We start from the raw sequence: 19005 nt of genomic DNA on the forward strand, positions 1-19005 counted from the left end.
GGGTTACCAACCGGGTAAGGGGTGTTACACAACATGCTATGGTTGGCTGATATTTTTCGATTTTGGACTCCTGGGGTGTAATTTGCAAAGTTTTCGCAACTGGAGGGTGTTTTTGCAAAAGGTTCGAAGTTTGGGGTGCTTTTCGAGAATATAGGTTTTTGTGGGGGTAGGCTTGTAGAATCTGGGAACTGGCGGGGTCAATGTGAGAGATTCTTTCTAGTCGGGGGTCAATGTGTGATATAGGGAATTTTTGGGGTTTGAATGTGGGAAACCTGAAAGATGGAGGTTTACATCTGGGTTTTTGTTTTGTTGGGGGGGGGGGGGGACTTTGTGTTTTTTGAAACTAAGGCTGATTTAAATGGGGTCTGGGAAACCCTAGCCGTCGTGCCCCCTTTGCCTATGGGAACCCTAGCCGCTCCTCCTTCCCTTCGGTTACAGCTTTCGTCGGTGATTTCGCCGGCAAGACCACCAATTGGTGATTCATTACCTTCTGACCATGTCCGAGCCATGGAAATCGATGTGATTGGGGGCTTTTCTTCGGTTCGGATCTCTCCACTGCTGCCGGAAACGCCATTGCCGCCGCTGCCACCCGTCGGATTTTCGGCGTAGGAGGCGCGGTCTTGAGCTATGAAGGCTGAGGCTCGTCCGCCTCCCCTGCTCCCGCCGGCTCGACCTGCATTCCGGGCTTGCCTTGCCTTCTTCATCTCTTCCCACCACTCCGGGAACCCGTGAATGTGGAAACATATTTTTCTGGTATGCTTATTGCCTCCACAATGGCTGCAGACTAACTTACTTTTGTCTTCGTCCTTTAGGTTTCTGGATGGGTGATGGAGGTGTTGTGGTGCTCGACTTCGATCGTGTACCGCAAGCCCTACGCCGATTCCCGATTCCTTAATGTCTGGGTTGAGTAACTTCTCATTCACTGACTCTCGTCGGACCAACCCGTAAGCTTTCCTTGCCGTCGGAATAGGATCCATATTTAGGATCTCTCGCTTGATCTTGCTGTATTTTTTATCGTCTAGTGCCCACACAAACTGGTATAGTCGATGTCTTTGTGTGTGGTGGATGTACTTCTCAATGCTTGATGGGGTTTCCATTGGATTGGGATCCCTGGTATCGATCGAAATCCAGAAATCTTGGAGCTTCTGCCAGAGACTCTCCAGTGAAGATTCACCTTGTTTAATGTTATATGCCTGTCTATGCAGGTCTGAGATCTGGAATTGATCGGCGCCACTTCCATACGTCATGGCTAGACTATCCCATAAGTCGTAGGCCGTTTCGTATTGGGATACCTCATTCACGAGGCTGGCGTCGATGTTATTGATTACCCAATTAAAGCAGCAATCATCCCGCTGCTGCCACCGGTTGTAATCTGGGTCCGTTGGAGGGGGGGGGCTCTGTAACTCCATTTATGTGAGATGCCAGGCCTTTCCCTCGGATTGCTCGACTCATCAGCTTTGCCCATAACGGGTAGTTATCCCCGTTGAGTTTTTCTGCCAGGCGCACCTCGCCTAGTGATTCAATTGATGAAGGCTGGTGGGGTGGAGTTTTCTGAGACATATTTAGTCTCATAAGTTCAACAAACTGTTCTGCTGAAAGGGTTACGGCTATATTGGATTTGGGAGGTTTATCAGAATCTTAATCTGACATGTTGGTTGTGTTTTTTTTTCAGGTTCAAAGGGTCGGGAAAGGTATTTGAGACGATGTTGAAAGTTTTCTGAGTCTCAAACCCGGATAAACCTGCTCTGATACCATCTTAGAGATGGTAATCAAGAGTTAGGCGATTCATAGGGCAATTAGAAGTAATAAAAGAGCTTTGGAAGAAGATGATTCTTTGTATTTGATTGATTATTGTCTCTCGGTCATTCCCTCATTATATAGGGGAGATTACAATGTAAATTTGGTAAAGGATCATCTATTTCTAGACTATGTATTACACATTTATTCCATATCAATTTGATATCAATTTGATATCTTTCTCCTCTAATCATGCCCCTTCCGTATGTTATTGATTTGGTATGTTTGACACGCACCCCAGAACAAAAATCCTGAATCCGCCACTGACTTTCTCCATATCAGACCTCTGGTTCCAGGCCTTTCTTGATTGAAAGCCTGCTTATTAAGAGTTGATATAATACACTACTAGTTATGACGTAGAAGAGTGGATCTTACCATTTATTTAATCTTCTCCAGATTGCTTGTTAATTACAAATGTTGTTTGAACAACAGTTTCGAATCCTTGGCCATTAAGTCCCTTTTTAAACGAGTTCCGATTTTTATAATAGCATTACCCTTTCGTAGATGGTGAAGCAGTTCATAATGAACTAGTCGGATTACTATTGTGATATTGTAGTTTTGTCAATATCATGTTAATTATTTATAAATTTGAGAGACAATTGAAAGAAAGAGAATTATTTTTGTGAAGATTAGTATTTAATGGAGTAAAACTTTGAAGTTGGAATAGATTAGCTTATTTTAGAGCTTATATTTTTTATAGATGTAGAAGCTCAGCCCTGAAATGTCTCGTGCGTGCCGCCAACAAGAGCTTAGTGTAAAATTACTTAATAAAGTAATTTAGTATATAATTAATAAATTCATATGTTTAAGCAAGTATGTAGCGTTGGGCGTGGGCCTTTCTGGAAAGAAAGAAAGAGCGAATAAAAAGAAAGGTAAATAAATTTTGATAATATGGGGAGGTTGTGCTGAGATCATTAGTAGATATGTATGGCAACATTCAACAGATCTTTATATATACGACACAACAGAGGTTTTTAATTTTTATTCTTCATTGTTTCTCATTTCACTCTATTTTGGAACTCTAAATTTAACGTTGTTTGCATTAAAATTAATACTACTATTAAATAGGGTTTCAATAATGGTGTTGCGAAATTGGCTTGTGTTGTGCACAAGCTTGATCCACCACTATCAACTGAGAAGAAATGCGCATGTTAGAGGAACAAATTTTAACTTAATTCGGTGAAATGCTTGCTATATAAAAACAAGAATCCGATGGAAGTTAGAAAATATTTTACATTAAAATATCCTTTAACGATAACGATATAATATCAAATTGGTTACAAAATGCCAAGATGACACCTATGATTCCTTCCCTAAATCATAGTTAGGTAACATCAATTATGAGTGATTAATTTCAATTCAAATAAAAGTTATGAATGATTAATTTGTTTTGCCGGTTAGTATATTGTACTAACACATACAAATTTGAAGATTTCAAATATGTTCGCTATATGTCTTTGTTAGTTAGTTAAAATAGATAAATTTTAAAAGAGGAACTGGACAAAACGTCAAAACTTGAACTTTTTATTGATACCAAACAAATGGAGCTATTTACGAATGATTATGCTTATATACTAATCAAATTCAACCATTTATTTTGGGTTTTCACTCCGTTTTAAACTTTTATATACCAAACAAAACATTGAGGTTCAAATTGAATACAATATAATTAATTACCGTTCTTCATTTCCTATTCTAATCATTTGCTTCAAAGCTTAGTGATTGTTGGTCCACTAATTGAACCGTTATAAACAGTAAACAATCTATTGGAACTTTAATTAATCAGGATGATTTTCCATTTAATTAATCATATGTAATACGTTTACCTTGTAATTAAATAGCCCAAAAAAATATTAAATTGCATCCCTTTCCTAAAATAATTGCTAATAATTTCTCACCTAACAACAAGATTTGTAGTGGCTCAGATTAGGGGTGGGTCGATACGAGATATCGTATTGAAAACGTTGTATAGTATATCGTATCGAAAATATCGATATGAAAGAATTTCATATCGTTATCGTATCGAAAGTTTCGATATATCGAACTTTCGATATGGATAATATCAATATCGTTATCGTATCGATATTTCGATATATCGTACCGAAATTCGATATATCGAATTTCGGTACGATATATCTAAATATCGATATCGTATCGAATACCTGTATATCGAAAATTATAATTTCAAAACTTAAAATTCACACAAAAATTAATAAAACTTCAACACAATAAAATTAATAGTGTTCTTATCTCCATAATCAAAATACAACACAACCAAGAGCAATTAAATGGATTTATATATATTTATAATTTTAAATTTTAATATGTATTGAATTTCAATATTTTTCGATATATACGATATATATCGTATATTCGATATAAAACGATATATCGAAAATATCAATATATATCGTATATTCGATATAAAACGATATATCGCCCTATAAGGAAATTCATATCGTTATCGTATCGAAAACTTACGATACGGTATCGTATCGAAAATTATGATATATCGAAAATTAGATAATTTTTTGATAATTTTCAATACGATACGAGCGATATATCATTTTTTCGATATTTTTCCCCAACTCTAGCCCAGATGCCCCACCAACTTAAATGACAACTAAACCATTCAAACTTTATAAAGACAAAATTAAACTCCAATTGCTACTGCTCTCAAATGATAATAATGGCATCATTCGCTTACAATTTCATTAATCACTTTCACATTAACATGTACGTTACGATTAATTACAATTATAGTATATCGAAAATAAGGTTGTAATTACATCACTGAAACCGACCGCAATAGCCAACTCTATACACAAAAGCAACATTATATCGTGGAACTTTACATTCCCACAAAATCCTTCATTCCATCCCTCAAAACTCAACCAAAAATACGATTCAATAATCCCACAGATAAATCGGGCCTAGCCAAATCCGCTGCATGGGCATGGTACGAACGCGGATCCGGGTCGGAGGGGCGGGAAGTGGATCTTTGGAGGTCGAAACCGGAGCCTAAACCATCAAGGTACAAGCTAGAAGCATTGAGAAATTTACAAAGAGATCATATAAATTCCTCTACAAATTCTCTTCTTGATAATTACGAGATAAAGAGGATATCAATGGAGCTAAATCATTACATACAAGCTAGTCATGCTAAGCACCACGGCGGCGGCGACCCCCCCAAGGCGGCGTCCGATAATGTTTTCTTGAAAAAGAAGAATATGGTAAAAGGGTTTTGGTGGAGACATGTTCCGGCGTGTGGCTCATCGAGAAACGACGTTGTCGAGCCACGGCCGCACTTGAGGTAGGTGGTTTTCATACACATTGTTGATTACTTTTTACTTAAATGTGACATGTAGTGGTTTGAGTCAATTGTGATAGAGTCTTTAAATTTCTGTTTAGTTATCGATTTAAAAAAAATGTGTATAGTGGATATAAATAAGAAAGCAACTATACAATTGCTATAGTGAATTGCAATATGTGTTTACTTGCCCTTTGAATAGTGACAAAAGTGAAGAGATTAAGGAATGAGAATGGTAAATTGGGGAGAAATGGTAGTAGTATGAATTGAAAGGTATAAATGCAGACAGATAAGTGTCATTGTAATAAATGCTTTCAAAATATTTAAAGTATAGTATTCATGGATGATATCCTTTCGTGCAGTGTTCATTAAACGCTCTCTTTAATAACAAATTCAGGTAATATAAATGGAAATCAATGTTTTAAAAACCGGACCGGTAAACGAACCGGCGTCATTACTGGTTCACTGGTTCAACCGGTTCACTGGTCGAACCATTGGTTGAACCGGAATATTGTTTATATATATATATATATATATATATATATATATATTTATATAGTAGTAAATAATAAAATTTAATTAAATTTTTTATCAATAAATATTATAGTATTATACATTTAATAGTATTTCTATAGAAAACAAGTCTTGTACTAGTATATTAGAATATTTAACGACGTTAAGTTTAAATACAATAATAAATTATAATACACAATATTAAAAACTAGTATTAAACTCTATGTATAATTATAAACTCATATATTATAAAACATTAGTGATTGTAAAAGTATAATTAAAATATAAGAAATATATTATAATTAACAATTTCTTAAAAGAGTATATAAAATTAAAATGAATTATCTTAAAAGAATATAAAATTAAAAAGAATATATTTTTAGTGAATGATAGAATTTTATTAATTTTTTATCACCAAATATAATTAAATATATAAATTATACTAGTAGTAAGTTATTGTAAATAAAATTTTAATATTTATGTATAAAAATAAATAAGTTCATAGTATTATTTTCAAAAAGTAATGCGGCAAAATAATATTATACACAAAGATATATGAATAAAATAAATTAAAAATATATATTTAGTAAATAATCCTAGTATATAATCAAATAGTAGTAAACTTTTTAATATAATTAATTACATATTCTTAATATACATATATACGTATTAAACACGAATTATTAGTTTATATAGATAAAATATTTCGTGTTTAACATATGAAAATAACTTATGTTTATATTACTATCAAGAAGTCCTTGTGGTGTAGTGGTAGAATTGTTGGTAAGTTCACCGGGAGGTCTTGAGTTCGACCCCTATCAAGGCCAAAATTTTAGAATAAAATTTTGAAAAGCATTTGAACCGGTTTCCGGTTCCCGGCCAGACCGGTCCGGCCGGCCGGTTTCGGTGGTTCATGGCGGTTGAACAAGTCACTGGTTTTATAGTGCTAACTGGATCGGACCACCTACCGGTTCGCGGTTGAACCGGTCGAACCGGCCGGTCCGGTCCGGTTTTTAAAACATTGATGGAAATAGACGTATCATTCTACCTTCATATACATCTGAACTCTATTAATGTACATTTTATACGTAGGGAATAGTCGGACTGAAAATTAATGATAAAATAAAATAAGGAATCATGACTTCTGTCAGTGTGGAATATGCTTGAATTTTATGTGAAAATGTACGAGTTTAGATATTAAAATTTTATTTCCTATAAAATTCGGACCTAAGTTCACGAATTAATGATAAATGTTTGTGTTCTATGAATTAAAAATAATTTCTAAATAATATTTTTTTGGGAATTCCATATGTGCAAATGAGATACATAGATCATATGAAATTAAGTTAAATTTTTTAGGATTGTTTATACATGCTGCAAACTTTAAGCATTTAACTATGTATTTTATGGAATGGATGTATATAATTGAAGTGGAATGCATATTTTTATACTGGCTCAGTCAAATCTTACTACCACACAAAATAAGTCATGAATTAGTAAATTTCATAGTGTGTTTGTTGTTATAAACAATTTACTGAAGATTTTTTTTCTTAAAAGAGAATCAATTTTTTCCGGTAAATTAAAAAGTTTGATCAATTTGTTGCATATTCAAAAAAGAGAATCAATTTTTTCCGGTAAATTAAAAAACACATGGGCAGTGGTTCAAAACTCAAAAGTTTGAACCAGAACAAGCTACAAAAAGTAAACTAATTATAAAGCTCAAAACAAAATTTATTTGTTATCGAACTACTCCAAAAAAACTGATCCCCGGAATTCTGCCTTTGCCACTAAGAACTTCAAATAAGGATTGATTTATAATATTAGTACAGGTATTAAGATGACAACAACATTTATAATACAACATGCCACCAATATAATATTATTAGATTTTGAAATCGGATGGCTCACAGCCTTGGCAGGTGAAATTCAATTAGAAAAATGATATTTCATCGTGAAAGGGTAAGGCCATCCGAATGGCGCCTAGCGCACCGCCTAGCCGAGCGCCGGCGCTAGGCGGTCCATTGCAACCGCTCAGCGGATTTCGGAATTAAAAACCGCAGAGCGCTCGGCGGTTTAGCGGAGCTAGGCGGTGCGCTGGGCGATCCGCTCGGCGCTACTGCAGCGCCCGGATCGCCTAGCGCACCGCCGAGCGGAATTTTTTATTTTTTATTTTTTTTATTTTTGAAACACTATATATACGCGGTTTGCACGTCATTTTCATTCGCACCACTTGTTTTAACGAGTACTCTCTCTATCTTAATTTCTGTACAAGATCAACACCGAGAAATGGAGAACACCAACGAAGGTACTCCAGTGACGAGCGGGTCTCAAAATCTCCCGGTACCCGTGAGAGGTAGATGGGGTCCGATGCTAGGGTACTACAACATGTACCCGTGGCAGGGGATGATGCCCGGGATGGCAGCCGGGGGAAATATGCCGGCGTGGCAGAGGGTACCAGGGATGCAACCCGGTATGCAGATGATGTCGGGGTGGGCGCCCGGGATGCAGATGATGCCGGGGGGGGGGGCATGGGATGCAGATGATGCCGCGGGGGGAGGGGAGGGGGGACGGCGATGCAGCCACCGACAGGGGGGGTACCTGCGACGTAGGGGACGCCGGGGGAGGGGGACGTCTATCGCCCCAGTTTTGATTTTTCGACTGCTTCTTCGCACACATCGACCCCAACGGATGCGCAATTCACGCAATTTGCTGCTTTTTCCTTAGAGGAGTTGGGGTTTGATATTCTCGGAGTTCCGGATACTCCCGTTCAAACGGGGGGGAGCAGTGCAGGGTCGTGGCCCCCCAAAGAAGAAGGGCAAGGGGAAGAAGGTCGGGAGTCGTCGCAGCCGGGTGAGGACGACGGCTCGGTACGGAAAAGGTGGACGGATGCGGACGTCGCCTGTCCAAGGCGTGGGTGAGTGTTTGCGACGATCGTCTCCTTTCTAACAACCAGAGGATCGTCAACTTGTGGAGCAAGATAGCAGCAGCCTATCAGAGATTTTGCCCGGAGGGGAGGCGACGCAACGGGGAGGATTGCCGGAAGGGGTGGGACCAAATCAAGGCTGCTGTCTCCCGATTTTCTGGTTTGTACGCCAACGCCCTCCGCATGCAGAGCAGTGGCTAAACGGAGGAAGACTGTAGGAGGATAGCGGAGAAAGCCTTCCCCCAGCCCGGGTTGTATAAGGACTTCACCTACTGGAACTGCTATCTTGTGCTGAACGACTCCGAGAAGTTCCGAGTAGGTGTCGACGCTGGCTGGCCGAAGAAGCAACGACTGAACTATACCAGTGATTTCAGCGGCAGCAGCGGTGGTTCCCACGACCTCCCCAAGACGGCCCAGGAGGTCCCGACCCCTCGTTCGTTCGCTCGCCGAACTCGCCCGGTTGGGCCCAAGCGGGCTCAACGAGAGGTGAGGGTGGCAGCCGGGGGTTCACAGGAGGTCCAGTCGGCATCCTCCCTTGGCCAATCCACAGCGGATCTCAAATTCTTCGCGCGTCAACAAACGCCCAATCAGATGGTCAATACGATGGCCGAATGGCGGGCGGCGGTGGACCCCGTGGAGAAGAGTTTGCTTCAAACATTGCTCCTGAGCATGCAGGAGGATTTGGAGGCGGCACGGAGGGAGACCGGCGGGAGTAGAGGCGGCGGCGACGGTGGCGACGGAGGCGGAGGAGATGGTGGCGACGGAGGCGGAGGCGATGGTGGCGACAGCGACGGAGGAGACTACGACGGAGACGAGGAGTGAATTATTGTACTTTTTTTAAATTATTGTAATTTTTTTAAATTATTGTACTTTTTTTAAATCATTGTACTTTTTAAAATTTTAATAGTATTATTAATGTTTCCCGTATATGTCTCGTAAATTAAATTCCGTATATTGTGTGATTGTTAATTATTTCATTTTTATATAATTGTTATTAGTGATGTGGCTAGGCTATGGCTGAGCTATTTGCTTGTTTTGATGATGTGGCAGGAGGATTTTTAGTGTTGATGATGTGGCAGGAGAAGTTTGTGGGTAGGCTATGGCTGGACTATTCCTATTGTGGATGGCCTAAAGAGGGTAGATACATTTTGGAGCAGTTATTCTCATCCCTTATACATTAGGAAGGACATTCGGGAGGACAAGCCACTATTTTTTGTCCACAGTCACTTTTTTTTCCACATCTAATTTTTTTTGTCCACGGCAATTGTGGACACTTTGAAGCTACAAATCACATTTTTATCAATTGATTGTATATTTTAATTTAGAGTTAATTAAAATTATCGGATTGAAAATGTTTAGGATAAAATTGCTAATTTAATAAATAAAAATTGAAAACTAAATCTTCGTTGTATTACATGAAGGAAAAAATTGTACAACGAAAATTTTCGACATCACACAATTTCTTCATGCTGCGCTCCCTCCCCTATGTGCCCAAAGCTCTTCAACCAAATCGGCCTGGAGTTGGGTATGTGTTATGTCCCTGCGCATATCAGTGAAACGTTGGAGCAAGTATTCATTACTATGTTGTACACCCATTTGTATCGGCACAGAGGAAACACCGTGACTTGAACTAGCACCATCTTCCAGTGCCCAGCGCTCTGCAGCAAATCCTTCATCTTCTATTATCATATTGTGCAATATGATACTTGCATACATGATAATCGAGACATCACCTTCATGCCAAACTCGTGTCAGGCACCGTATAATGACCCATCGCGCTTGGAGCACACCAAAACCTCGATCAACATCCTTCCTATCACCCTCTTGTTTTCGCGCAAAATAGCCTTTCTTCAGACCAACCGGTTGCCGGATTGTCTTGACAAATACGGGCCAACGAGGGTATATCCCATCTGCCAAATAGTATCCCTTGTGGTACTGCTTGCCGTTGGCCATGAAGCTGATTTCTGGACCCTCCCCCCAGCACTCATCATTGAAAATAGACGATGACTGCAGAACGTTGATGTCATTGTTCGAACCTGCGACACCGAAATACACATGCCATATACGCATGCCATATCCCATGCATTGTACCACCTGCATAATTACTAGGAAAATTCAACATTCCTATTGTAAAGAAATACAAGTGAGTAAAAATTTCTCTCAACAAATGCCATATCCAAGCCCCAATATTTTCAACTCGACTCTATTAATTACCAACTATTCACTCGTATACACATGCATGGTTAATTGTAGTTTAATAAACATAATTGATTACCAACAATTATCAAGGTAGACGAACAAGCCTTGAGATAGGTCTTCCAACGGAATTTTCTCCCTCGCAACGTCCTCCCTACCATGGATCGAACCGCCTTCCCCTCCAATATCATTGTGCTTGGTCTTGACTGTTTTTTTCTTGAACGTCTCCATTTTGCTCCCATCCATTTCTCAAAAATCTGCTTAGGAAAATTGGTTCACGATTTAATGTTTTAAACTGTCTGTAGCATGATTCAACTGTCCGTAGCAAACATTTATAAATAAATTTTGGATTAAAGCTGATTAATCAATATATTCACATACAATTTCAAAACTTCAAGTGCAAACATCAAAAGTGAGAAGAATTATGGTTAATTAATGTGGTCACACAAAATTCATTCAAGATAGAGACATGGGGTGACAAATTACTCTACTTTAGCATAATTGCGATAAAAAAATAATTACAAGAATTGGTTTCTCCGGCAGTGGTGGAGCAGTAGCCGCGTTGGAACTGAGGGAAATCGCAGCGGCGCTGGAGAGGGGCAGCAGCCTAACACAAAAAAGAAAGAAAGATGGTAGAAAAGAGTGCTCAACAAATTCCTGAAATATCTCTAACACTATACTAACATAAAGTAAATAATTAAACTTAAATCAATTACTAAACCGATCGATGACATAAAAGATTCCTAAAATCTAGAACAAAATAATAATTAGAAATTAAATAAATAAATCACTAAGCAATAGAAGTAGGGGGCGCTGGATGAGGCGATGGAGGCGTGAAAACTGATAGGGCAACAGAAGCTGCATGCATAAAAACAATTGAATATAATCGTATTTAACAAAATGATTATTTATTATTTTTTAAATTTTAATTATAAAAGTGTTTATGATAAGGGAAGAATGAAATATAAAATCGGTATACTAATATCAAAATAATAAATCAAAATATACTTTTATGTATATTTGAACAAAATATATTTTACTAAGGTTTTGAAAATTTGAAAATTAAATATTGAGAATTAACTCATTTCAAGCAAATCCAAGAGGCTCAAATTAATTTGGTTAATACTTCAATTGGAATAAAGGAGCTGATATAAATAAATATTTTTTATATATTATAATTATATAGAAATAATATGCTATATCACTCTCGTTTGAATAAGAAAAAATTTGAAAGAGAACAGCCTAAAAAGAGTAAACTAATTATAAAGTCCAAACAAAATTTATTTTGCATTCTACTATAAAAAACTGACACCGGAATTCTGGAATTGCCAATATTCCAATAAGAACTAGTACAAATAAGGATTGATTTATGGTGTATAAAATCAGAATATAGTAGTATGTAATAGCATAGTAGTGAGCACCACTATCAATTAGTTAAAGTCTAGTACAAAACGGAATTTAATTTCAGTTAGAACATTCTCATTTTTCAGACAGGTGAATTTCTTATCGGCGATGGACAAAAGTAACATGATCTCCAAAAATACACCGAGCAAAAGGATGTAGAAAATGCATATATTCTTTAATCGGAAAAAAAAAATGTAAAACCTCCATACAATTCAAATTCCAGGTCTAATATATCATTATGTTACACATGATTCATTTAGTTTCGTAGACGAGATATAGCCTCTGCATGTCCACAATAGTATCTACATTGGTAACTTGACATCCTTGCTCACTTAATATAATGCATTTTGCTTCAAGCATCCACAGCTTGTGGGATGCATCTTTTATTAGCTCTTCCATGGTGTGAGGAACCCACATCCTAATTCCCCTTTTTCTTCCTTCTATAGGATCCCATGGAAGCACATCGCACACCTTCTTTGCATGCGTTTCCTCACGACCCATCTTTGCATGTTCTTTCCGCATCTGTAAAGACAATGTTGATATTTCAGATAATTTTACAAACAACGCGAACAAGAATGAATCAATCAACTTGTGTTACTTGTCTTTTGTTAAGATATTGGCTCCTGCCAACACAAGCATCTTTCCCATTAGATACATTCCTTGAGAGGCAGCTATGTGAAGGGGGCTTCGATGATCATAGTTTTTCAAGTTGGGATCCAAGCCATGGATCAACAACCTTCTTAGGAGATCCGAATCTCCTTTTGCAACCACTGAGCACAAGTAGTTACCAGCATTTTCAACTTTCAGTTTAGCCCCTTCTTTAGATAGTAGTGAAGCAACCTTGTCGTGTCCATTCTTGATGGCTTCGAGCAAGGGGGTGTTGCCAAAGTTATCTGTTTAACGAAACATAGTATGACACAATTGTGAACAGAAAAATGACCCAGTATAGTTATTTTCGGAGCTTACCTTTTGCATTGATGTCTACACTTTCTTGTATCAAGAACAAAGTGATTTTTTCGTGTCCTCTTGATGCAGCAAGATGCTAAGGAAAAAACATACCATTACAACACTATTTTATGACACATACCAAGATGCTGAGTTTTGGCCTCACAAACCATACATCAAACTATATTTTCGACCAAAACCTTATATATTGGCTTCATTGGGTGATGGCAGAAGCATTTTAAAGTAGATGCAGTGAGAAACTAACCATAAGATGCCAGAAAAAGTTTGAAATAACATAAAAAGAGGAGAATCAGAAAGTACATATGAAATACTAAGTTATTTAAGTTATACAACTATAAAGAAGCATAAAGTGAATGCCTAGTGCCAAATATTCATAAGTAATTGTTTAAACTTTAAACCATACCAGTATAAAATTTCATGTTCGGATCAGCTCCAGAACGGATTATGCTTTTAAGCTGATACAGGTCACCGTCAAAGACTGCATTATTCACTCTCAAAATAAGGGCAGCCCGTTGTTTAGAAACTTGGACCATAATATCCAACTTCGATTGTTTCAGACGAAGATTAGATTCTTTTCGCTGACATAACTGATTAGAAGAAAGACAAATATTAGATTAATTTCCCTAAAGACACTTTATTTATGCCAAGAGAGGAATCACAATGGCAGTCAGTTAATTACCTCCATCAAGTTAGTCATGACTTTCCGTCTATCATGGAAATATATCTCGAGGATATTGGAGAGAGTCTGTCTATCAATACGCAAGAGTCGACATTGTTCACGTACGCGTACAGTATAGGGCTCAGGAATTTGGTAAAGAATGGGAATATCTCCAAACGAGCTGTTATGCTCTAAGAGAGACACACTCTCTTCTAATCCATCAGCCCCTGTTCCAACCTCCTCCTGTAGAATATGACACCAATCAATCAATCTCATATCTAACAGGGAAATAAAGATATTTAACAAAATACAACATCATAATCATATCTAAAATATGTTTCATGGGAAAATACAAGTCCTATTCATCCTTGATGCAATCCTATGTATTTGCTAAAATATATCTATATGATGTACACCCCTCAAGGATATTACATGAATAAGCAACCGTGCCAATTTGAAAATGCTCAGCTCCTGTAGAAAAACCTTAGAGGAACTCGTGTATTAAAATATAAAAGATTTAAGAACAAGATTTAGGATGTTATACCAAGACACCTTGACAGACAAAATAGAGCTGATCCACAACGTTCCCTTCTTCCATTATGACTTCTCCTGGAAGAAAGAAATCCTCATGGACCCGAGTTACCTGCAAAGAGAGATATGATTAGCAGCAATGAATGATGAACAATTAATATATTTATATGCCAGACAAATTACAATTTACACATTAATGTTCTGGAATATCTTTGTTTATAAAAAAAAAACTGAATTGTTTGACATATTGTAGCCCACTCGTCGTGCCTTCGATTATTAAATGAAATTACTTGATGACAAACTCACAATTTCATTGATGAATTCTTGGGAGCAACCTTTGAAAATTGGGATATTTTCCACACATGACTGATACAAAGTTTGATACATCTGCAAAAAAAAATGACTGTCACTAAAAAGGCAATTTCCATTCACCAAGTGAAGAATTTATCTAAAACATGACTAAAATTAGTCAGACTGAATTTTATCATGTTCTCAACACAAAACACTTAAAACAATATCTGAAATAAGTAGTTTCAGATATCAGGACACTATCAACATTTATATAGGTATTTTTACAAAACAAAACAGGCTCTTAAGGAAAATCATATAGTTCAAACCATTTTTTTAGAATTTATGAATCGGCACTCTACAAGTCTACATTGTAAAGGTTCAGCAATATGACCAAATTCATAGTCAGCCATCAATTAACAAATAAAGGTGGAGCAATGATTTTTAAACTTGAGTTTGGCCCCATTATGATTCTAAAGACAAAGTATGAAGAAGCATATGTGTCTCTCTTTCTCTCTCTCACACACAATAGTAGATTTTACCATAGGCTATAATAGCATGCATTCCAAGTTTTCATCTCTCAAAAGATGATATCAACTGTCTGTATAAACTCAGTACACAGTTCCCAGATTCTTACTTGTAGAACAATGGCATCAGTATAGCTACTTCCATATTGCAATAGCGAGTGCCCTTTTATTTGATTACGTAATATCCTTCCAAGTATGTTTACAGTCATAGATTTGGTAAGATCACACATCTTGTCCCAATATCTGAATGTCTTTGATCCTTTCAAAATTGCTGCTGCAATGAAAGAAACATAGATTATAATGAATATCATTTACCTTATATTTTTAGCCAGTATATCTCCATAACTTGCACTCCACAAAAGAGAGACGAACAAAATAAATGAATCATTTCGCAAACATGTCATATGGTAAAGTTACTATATACTGATGACAATAATTTCTACAAAAGAGAGAAAAACAAGATAAATGAAACATTTTTAGATCACAAACATATCATATGAGAAAGTCACAATATGGTATTATGACAATATGGTGAAGGCAAAAGCTAGAGCATTATTCACATTCTTATGGGCTAGTAATTTTCTCATATCCCCTAAGTAACAACATGACAGACAAACACGTTATAGGAAAAGCTAGCCCCAACTAATATTTTCTCCATTGTAGCTGAATAAAACAAGTTGTCGTGCAAAATTAAATTTACCAACTTTATGAAAGAACTAAGTTTTGAGATACAACATTTTATCCATGGTTAATGAGAAGAGTAAAAAAGACTAACCTACAGTTGCCATGGTGACAATGGAAAAATAAATCGATGTGGTGTTACATATCCATATGTAATCACTTAGTTTCAAGCTCTCAATCCATGCGTAACCTTTCTCCTCTTCCGGGGGCGTAGTGGTTAGGTAGTAGAGGATGCAAGTTGTCGTATAAGTGCAGTAGAGTGCAATAGCGATAAGTTTCACTTTCTTCATGAAGAGGTAATTCATTCTGATGTACTTTTCCATCTTTCGGAAGTAATCTGTAAGTCTACGAACTCGTATCAGCCTAATTCAGAGAAGATACCTCACCTCTTCTTTTTTTCCACAAGCCTATTCAGATGTACATATTATATACATGTTATGAAGGTAACGACGTGCAAAAATGTTAAAAGAAAAGAGAGAATCAAACCTTGTAAAATATATATATATATATATATATATATATATATATATATATATATATATATATATATATATATAGGGACGTGCTCATTTAATAACCAATTCTTATTGCAGAACTACAAGCGCAGAACTACAATCCATGAACATTTTATGCACTTGCAATGAACAATGTGGGCACATGTGAACATGTAAATAATGTAAACAACTCTTATATATTATTATTTTTTGTTCTTAATTATCGTTTTTGTTGAATCGGGAAATTTGGACAGAACATGAATTTAGTACTTTGACATTTATCATCACTTCGATCCAAATAATTTTGGGATTAAAGGATAAACAAGCCGATTAATTAATATATTCACCCACAATTTCAAAATTTCAATCTGGGAATAGAAATCATAACTCAAACTTCGATCTAAGAAGAATTATGAATAATTAAGGTACTCACACAAAATTGATTCATGATAGAGAGAAGGGTAACAAATTACTCTATTTTAGCATAATTGCGATAGAAAAAATTACATGTAGGAGAGTTGGTTTCTCCAGCAGTCGTGGAGCAGAGGCGGCGTTGAAAGCGAGGGAAACCAGGGGCGGCGCTGAGGAGAAGTAGGTAAACCATGAATGAATGCTCTAAACCCGGGGCGGCGCTGAGGGGAAACCAGGGGCGGCGCTGAGGGAAACCATGAATGAATGCTCTAAATATACAATTATAAAAGAAAATACTTCAACATATTTTATCCCCCATCGAAAGTGAAACAAAAAAATTCAAGGATGTCTCTATAAAAAAGAAACAATCAAGAATGATTTTGTCACAAATCGAAAGTGAAACATAAAACATTCAAGGATGTCTCTATAAAAGAGAAACAACCAAGAATGGTTTCATAAATTCACAAGCCCATCAAATATCTATGGGCTATTATGAATTTCTTGTATTCATTTATTTGTAAAATTATTTTTAAGTATAAAAATCAATTTTTATAAATAAAAAGTTTTTTTTTAAAATTTTCGGTTGAACCGCCGGTTCATGCCAAAAACCGACGGTTTTGAACCGTCTCATGAACCGGCGGTTTTTGAATCGGAACCGGAACCGCCGGGACCCTTGGCGGGCCGGTTCCGGTTCATGCATATGATGAACCGTGAACCGCCGGTTCATGAACCGGAACCGGCGGTTCGGAACTGTTGTGCATGCCTAATTACATCCTTGTACAATATTTGCATCTTATATTTGTACTATTTTTTGTTTCATTAATTCCTAATTTAACAATGCTCGTAAATCATTTAAGTTTTCTGTTATTTATATATTGTTCCATCCATAATAATATAGTATGTCTTATTTAGGTGATAATACAAGATTTTAGGAGATGTTATTATGTTTTAAATGAATATATATATATATATATATATGAATATATATGAATATATATAGGGTCATGTTAAAGTCCTTTTCTATCATTAGATTTAAGTTCCAATTTGATTTGGATCATTGGATCTGCTAGATGAACGACCCGGATTTGATGATTAGTTAAGCATTCCGTAGTTCATTATTTGGTTTATTTCGTGCATTATGAGGGTGAATTAGTAATTTTATTATCTCAAATCTGAAGAATACGAGGAGCTGCGAGTTTAGCGGGATACACCCACAGCTTTCCATCTACCGCCTCATTCATCATAAACCGTATTTACTCCCACTTCTCTCTCCATAATCGTTCTCAAATTCCATCCAAACAGCAAAACCCTAGCCGCCAAAAGGGTTGTTTTCGGCGATAATTCTGAAGTTCAACCGGTTTTTCAGTCGATTTTCATTCTTCCTTGCTGTGCTGAACAATACTCCACCGCGTTCTAAGAAGAGGTAGGGTTTTCCGATTGTTAATGGACTGCTTCAATTTTCGAGTTTGAACAACCCTTTTCCAATATTCGCTAGTAACGCAACTCCCACACCACAATGCACCCGATTACCACCAATCAGCCGTATTTGTTAATACAGTCTAACCCCCTTTTGTTTGGTTGAATTTCTGCGTAGATCTTAAAATGACAAAACGAGGACGACCCACCAATTCTAAGCAATCCCAGCTAGAGGGTGAGCTCCTAGTTTTTTGTGCAATTCGAATTGCTTTGTATGTTTGGATTGTAATCCCACATTATTTTTGTAATTGTGTGAATTAATTCAAATATCGTATCCATTATTCGTATGGTGGTTGATTTTAATTGTATAAAATAATTCAATGTTGGCTTGTTCACAACTGTAATGGATATGCACATTATATGTGTATTTTGTTTTCCATCCAAATATCATGTACTCTGCATCATACAACTGGAGTTTGAATTTATCCAAGAATAGGAGTAACATGTATATTTGCATTCCATGTTATGATAAATGGTGTACAAAATCAGTTTGTTCATTACTTGATATAAACTCTTCATTATCTGCCAATGTGACTACATTATTTTCATATGTGAATGTAGTTTGCTCATGTCTCTTTTAAAGTGTCAGATAACGAATGTAATATTTGTATATTCATTTAATCATATAGTCTATGCATTATTTTAATATGTCAATGCATTATTTTTCCTATATGTGTACATTGTGAATGTTATTGATGTGGTTTTAGATTTTGAAAGAGTAAATTGAAAATGTGTTTGTTCATTACATGTCAACATCTATTCATTATTTTACAAATGTGACTACATTATTTTAATATGTGAATGCATTATGGTCATTTCTGTTTAAAATT

At 36.5% G+C, this 19005-nt stretch overlaps 1 pseudogene; it reads right to left on the reverse strand.

Moving 5' to 3' along the window:
• Positions 1–12299: 12299 nt before the first annotated feature.
• Positions 12300–16946, reverse strand: LOC121783556 (annotated as a pseudogene).
• Between the last annotated feature and the right edge of the window lie 2059 nt (positions 16947–19005).

The sequence above is a fragment of the Salvia splendens genome, chromosome 21 (assembly GCF_004379255.2).
Source record: "Salvia splendens isolate huo1 chromosome 21, SspV2, whole genome shotgun sequence".
Taxonomy (NCBI): Eukaryota; Viridiplantae; Streptophyta; class Magnoliopsida; order Lamiales; family Lamiaceae; genus Salvia; species Salvia splendens.